Source organism: Tigriopus californicus, chromosome 12 (assembly GCF_007210705.1).
Source record: "Tigriopus californicus strain San Diego chromosome 12, Tcal_SD_v2.1, whole genome shotgun sequence".
In the NCBI taxonomy this organism is placed as follows: Eukaryota; Metazoa; Arthropoda; class Copepoda; order Harpacticoida; family Harpacticidae; genus Tigriopus; species Tigriopus californicus.
In genome coordinates, this window is record NC_081451.1 from 13225580 (window position 1) to 13232875 (window position 7296).

The window sequence follows — 7296 nt, forward strand, 5'->3', positions numbered from 1 at the left end:
ACACAAGTGAATTGGTGAGCGCATGTATTTCCCTGTGGGCAGTTCGGGCAACGAACTAAGCACCGGGACGAATTACATGTAAAGCGATTAACAGCCATGTGATATCGAATGATTTCCTTTCCATCAGGGTCGTTACGAATGACATCATATCCCGCAGAGTTTTGCTCAATGCTGTACTTCTGGATATCGTCTTGTTTTGGATGGATAGTAGAATAGTCCGTCTGGAACTTTCATCGCTTAATGCTCCGAATTCCTTCATCATCAGACCATAAACACTGAAAATGACAGACGTTCCTCGACCAAGACTAGTGTTGAATTTCTTCTATCTTCTATTTATCGAAAGCCACGGTCTCAGACTCGTCTTGGATTAATGAACGGTTTCTATTTCAGACGTAAAAGAATACATAAATTAGAGAACAAGAAATGATAAAATAATAGATAAAAGAATCACCCACCGACGTTAAACTCGGCGCCAGACAATATACAAGATCAGAATCCAACGAACAAATATCAAACACCTCACGACTCAGGTACAAACACGAAAATGGCCGAAAACTTGCTCTAGCTTGGAATCTTTGCAAGCTGCTTTCGCGGGTGACGAACAAATCCAACAACTAGTCATAACAAAAAGCCAATTTAGCCGCAACGTCGTTTGAGTAACGATATATCTTCTGATACTAGCGCCGAAGATAATGTATTGCAGTATATTTCCATGTAACTAATAAACGTAAATATCATTTCAAGGTACTGAGTCATTACGATGTCATAGATGTTATTAATGAACTACCCAATAAGCAAAGTCACGGATAAGGTGAAATCTCAAAAAGAGTTCTAAAAGAGATTAAATATGAAATTGCTGAAGTTCTTTGTCGTTTGATTAACATGTCGTTAATAACTGGTTACATACCAATTGAGTGGAAGACCGCCAAAGTGCTCCCACTTCATAAAGGTGGCGACGAATCGAATTTATCCAAATACCGACGACCCATTAGTATTTTACCTTCATTTTCTAAAGTGTTAGAAAAAAATTGTACAAGGAAATGTTTCATCCTTGTGCAGAAGACCACTCTGCAGATGAGCAATTTGGCTTCCGGCCGAATCATTCAACGATGCATGCCATTCATAATTTTTTGAACAATATATCAATGAACCAAGATTTGAAATACTCGGTTGGAATATTTTTGGACCTTCAAAAGGCCTTTGACACAGTTAACCACAATATCCTGTTAAAAAACTAGACAAATATGGATATAGTCAGAATATTTTAAGGTGGACAGGTAATTACTTAAGAAATAGACAACAAGTAGAAATCAACAATAATATGTCGGATTTTCTGACCCTAACTTGTGGAGTGCCACAGGGCAGTATTTTAAGTCCTTTATTATTTCTAATAGACATAAATGATCGTCCTAGAGCAATGGAGCTGAAATCAACAATGTTTGCTGACGATACTACGCTCCATCACTTTAGCAACGATCTTGATGAATTGAAACACGAAACTAATTGAGCATTACGAAAAGTTTTGATATTGCTTGATGCAAACAAACTAGTCCTGAATGTTAAGAAGACGAATCTCATTTTTTTAGTCCTCAAAGTGCATTTCATACTTTTGACTTAAATTTGACGTTAAACGGACACAATATTGACAGTTCGATTTTTAGGCATTTAGTCAGCAACTCCATCAGAAAAACCATGTTCACTCTTTTTATGGCTAAGCAAGCAATTCCAACAAAAGTCACGTATACTTTAAACAACGCCCTAGTCAAAAGTCGGCTAGAGTATGGTACTGAATTCTTTGGGGAAAGTTCGGCCATCAAAAGTTTAGGCGTCCTTCAAAAAAGGGTTATGAGGTGGATGGTAGGAGCAAAATCGCGCTCTCACACAAGTCATATTTTTAAAAATTGGATGATATTAAAAGTAAAAGATTTAGTAAAAGGAAACCATCTGAAATTCATGTGCAATTGCTATCGTGGTTACGTTCCACAATTGATAGAGTGGCATGAATTTAAGGAAATGAGAGGGGGCATTATTCGTTTTAACTTACCATTAGCGCAGTTGGCTTGGTACCAACTACTCCCCATATGCGCTCTCCCCAAGACTTGGAATTAGATCATTGCTGATAACAAGATAAAATTGGAAAGAGTTACCCACTACAAGCAAACGATGGATCGGATATGTCACTGAAATGATCACTGCCTCGGACTCAACTGGCTGTACGGTTCCCAATTGTTGCTCATGTCGGACATCCGAATAAGCCAGGCATTCTATTGTTGTTGTTTTTGGTATTTTGGAAAAGGTCACGGGGTTGACTGAGCGAGCTCTCTGAGTCGGACACCCTTCTTGGAGCAAAGCGGAGGATTGCACAGTGGCATCAATCTAGTCAAGGTCTCCCCATGAAAACAAACCATTCGGTTTATATCTTTTATATTCCTCAACCATTTTTCGTCAATGTTTTCTTTTATTCCTCTACTATGCACGAGACCCTAAATAAAGCATCATCAGCATTTAGGCTGTCTTTAAGAAACTTTGGTCCGATTTGTTAGTCAAGATATCAGGGCTGCCAGGCATATGTTGAAAATTGCGTTTTCTTGAGCTTCAAGAAAGCTATGGACAGGATGAACCTGCAACATGACATAACTTATGGTCCAGGCCTGATGACTAGTCTTGGTCATCGAGATACGTCCATAATTGTCAGTGGTCTATGATCAGACATAAATAAAGATATTATCAAGTCTCTCTAATTCAAGGCAGAAGCGAGCGATATTGAAATTTGGCCTAAGGACTGATTTGATAGTTCTGTGATATCTTTCGATCTGTAAATTGTGGGAGGGCGCCCCAAGGGTTGAAGGCCGTGCCCATGTGGCTAAGGGGGCTTGGCGACCGTCTGGCCCGTAGTTGGCTACAAAATACTGCCAAGCCTTCTTCGTACTTTCGTCATACGCTTCCTAATTAAAGATTTGAGATATTAGGACGTTTTTGCTGATATAAACAGTAAACCAAAAGCCAGACAGAGCTTCAAAATCTAAGAAAACCTAGAACTTTATAAGAATAACTCAAAAAATCACCAATCCCGTTTTCTTCTTACCTATTTTGATTGCACTCGCAAAAATTCGGCCGAAAACTGGTTAAGCCTCCCGAGCTAGCGTAAGCAATTGATGTCTTTCAACATGTCCAAGTTTTTCATCCTTTCGGTCCAGTTCTATTCCAGATGCCAGTGGCATACACTCCAACCATCATTTGGGTTGATGGTCTCTCGCCAAGAGTTTATGAACTTATGACAGGTATCGCTCAGTATCATTTTCACCCGAGAGCAAGCTCACGAAGCCGCCGCATTCAGGGCTCTCAAAAAAACACAGCCTGGTTTTCGGTTTCGACGAGGCATTGACAGATTGGACTTCCCTCACCTCGCGGACCTAAAAAAACAAATTTTAGAATGAAAAACTCTTCCCAATTAAACCGAAGTCTAACACTAGCTAGACTTTCAAATTCATGTTGCTCTAACTGATTGAAACTCACCAAAAAAGTTAATCGAAATGAGAATAAACTTTGCAGCATTTGTGCCGTGGATGCCATTGATCGAAACAATGGTAGGATGGCGTTCAGACCTTTGTAGCATTGGCTTTGATGCATGGCACAAAAGGAAAGAGCCGGACGTGTTGACCACTTTTTCTTGAACCTCTTGTGGCAGACCAGTTGGGGAAAATTTCTTCCCATCATTGAAGCCGATGAACGAGGGTTTTGCCATTAAAATGGAGACGTTGTCCACTTTGGATATCTTGTTGTCATAACCTTAAACCCAACAGCAAATTTGTTCAACTCTTACGACAGTTGTGATCTTTTCTTCTATGATACCTTTGAGATTGGCTGCCTTTTCTAGTCGGTAGATGTCAGCCGGCACAACGGGCTTGTGAGTAGGACCAATGTCAGAAGGTGCAAAGTGTTTATCCAAGATAACTTCGGGACGGAGGCCACATTGAAGCAAATGAAGTGTTCGGTCCTTCGTGACCTTGGACAGGCGAAGATTTTTTCGGTCAATAGGATGAGAATGGGTCAAGCACCCATGAACCAAGACCCGGCGAGCTTAATTCCGACAAATTTCGGTGGTCGCGTCTTCGCATTTGCAAACCTCGGATGAGCAAAAGATGATACTATATGGGCCATGAATCAAATGAGAATAAAAAAAAGGTCAGGGCATAGAAATGGATGAAAAAATTCGAACTCTTACTTAGCTGTACACTCGTTTTTACTTGTTTATCATCACCTTTGAGCATAGTTTTGTCTTGATGTGCTTCCAACACGCCGGACAATGAAAAAGTAGGGGGGGGCGGATATCTGATGAGTTGTTGGCCTTGCTGACCTCGTTGGAACATTCACTTGCAAAGGGCAGCCCTGGGTACCCATGACTTTAGCTGTCTACCACAAAATTTGTTTAGCTTGTGCAGCAAGTGAGTGACCAGCAGTAAGAGTAATGATCAAGAAAGAGTAGTTAGTGTTTCTGAGCTATTTGACAAAAAAATAACAATAATGCAGGTGGTTCTTCTTTCTCTTTTATTTGTCGTTGGACTTTTAAGTCTTGCTTTCCTTATCAGAGGAGTGCACAAGCCTTTTTTGGGTTTTCTCTCCTCTTTTCTTGAATAAAGAAAAGTCCTGTTTTTCTAGAAAAAATACATATCAACCTTCTCTTAGAAAAGTAGAAACTTATAACTTTACCTCACCTTAATAATTTGCTTTCATTCTATCAGCCTTTAGGACGGATGAGAAATAGGCCCCAAAAATGGAAAGTGAACTCTTTTGAAAATGAATCCACACACAGAAGAGAAGGTTCATCGAGATCCAGTTCCGCAGATTTTGCGGGTGAGTGGTTCATGGTTATCAATTGTTGGTTTGGCTCGAAGGATCAAGAGAGAAATAACGGATCTTAATCAATTTGGAATCACGAAACCTCTGCATCCCGTTTCTATGTTCAAGAATAGCTTAGATCATCACAACCCATATTAAATATTACCTCACCCTCGGGAATGACCGCAGGTTCGCCCATTTAAGCTGTTAAAGCAGCATCTCATGTTGTAATTTAAATACAGCAGAGAAGCTTGGACTTAGCAAGCCTGGGATTGAACCAGGATTCACAAATTAGAAAGTGGATGCTCCACCAATACGGTACCCCAGCAAGCCTATCAACAGGGTGTATAATGTTTAAAATACCCAGAAATGTAAAATAGCCAATGTGCCACACTATTCCAATGTTTAATTCCTCCCTTTTTACCACCATTATATTTACCATTTATAACGGTGATTAATTGCACCGAAACCTAGTGGCTTTTAGCAGGTACACACGCCTTCAGCCATTAAAAATATAATCTAAGAAGTGTCATGATAAATAGTTTGTATGGGCTTAACAACTAAGAGTCCTTTTGAACAATGAGATGAAAGTGTCCGGGGAGAAGTTTTTGTTGCAAAGCTCTGGCACCTTATTAATTCTGAAGGATGGCAAACTTGAAGAATTAACACAAAATTGTGTTGACAGAAATATATATGATACATTAAAGAGGTAGCTCAATGGGCTTTTTCAAGTGCATTTCATAATCAAAAGACCAAACAACACGAAGTTCACACCCTTCATTCACAAAAATTCAATATGTATAAAGGATAAACTGATCTTTTTTTGGTTTTCTTCATTTCTTCCACTTTTTTGAAGAACTGTATTTTTGATGTGGTTATAGGGAGGTCACCACGCAGGCCAACAACTTTACAGTTTAGTCTCATAATATGGAATGGGGTCCCAAGGCCTAATTATAAACACTTCAATTTAGTTAATAGAAAATAGGAGTATGGGTCCACTAGTTGGTTTTTTTGGAACAGGTTTAATTGGAAGCAGGTTGATGATGGCCGTCTGGGGATAGAGTTGAAATTCCCACTGGCTTTTTACGATAGTTGCAGAAACTCTTAATGCCCTCTCCGGGTGTCATGAATGCCGTTGGCAATGTGGGGAATAATGGCCAATGAAATGATTCATCTTGGTCAGTAATCTGAGTGCAAACAAATTTGGCTGGTCAGTCACATCAGTTATCACATAGAAGAGAAAGAGGCAACACATTTAAAGGAAATACACTATTGACATTCTATTACGCAGATTCACAGACAGGCAAGCTGAGAGACACTTGAAGTATATCAATGCACCTTGAAAAGAAACAGCTCCATGATCATGTTTTGCTAAATGACCGCTAGATGGCAGTAACCCGAAGGTCAACGGCTAAATTCGAATAGGCATTGTTAAGTAGCTTATGGGACCACGTAATCCTCAGGTTCATCAAAATTCGATTGCAAAATTAGTTTCTGTTTGTGCTATGGGACTCGTACTACATTTTCCACTCATTTTGAGATAACTGCATTGATTGTGGTAAAAAGTAATTCACATTTAAATTGCTTACATGGTTGAGTGATGCGAATTTTTTTTGACGATCCGTCAAGAGTGGACATGTGAGGTTATTATATCCCGGGGCCTGCGCCTAAATTATAAAAAAACTATTATTATTTAAAACTGCACACAGACAGATGTCTTGAATGGATTTATTCAAGGCACAAAAATGTGATTACACAATCACTTGAAAGTAAATCTGAGCAGACATTGAGTTTGAATTTCCTGATTGATGATACTCAGGTATTGAGGGTTGATCTGGAATGGTTTGGAGGAAGTTATTTAGGTTCTCCTTGAATTTGGGATGTGGATTATTTCATTTTTTTTTTATTAATGTATTGGGACATTGAAGCAAGAAAGGAAAATAACGTCACCGTCGAATTTGGGCAAGTTACTTACTTGCTCTTTTGAAGCTTCGCAGTTCTTGGTTGAGAATTATATCAGAGTTCCAGTTCATTTATCCATTAAAATAATGGTTCCTTTAGCATTGCTTTTTATTATTTGTCACAGTATTGCTCATGAACATGGTTAATAGTAACGTTTTAGCTTTAAAAAAGCCATTTTTCGACTTATGTTTACTTTTTTGAACTTTCTGTTTTTGCAAAAAAAAATTTGAAACCTTAGAAACGTTTTTTGTCTAATATTGTGCATTGTATCTTGGGTTTTTAGTACCTCCATTGTTTTGAAAAGTGCCCTGGTGACCTCCCAAAATTTATGCTGATATCATCATTCAGCTGCTACTTAAGAGAGTCAATTGTATTAGCTTGGCCGGAAATGAAAGGCAATATAATTCTTTAAGTTGCCATGAAAAACTCAAAACGCCCAGGATTGCGATTTCCTTTTCCGTACCAGCCTAAATGAATCCTCCTTCAAGTTATTTT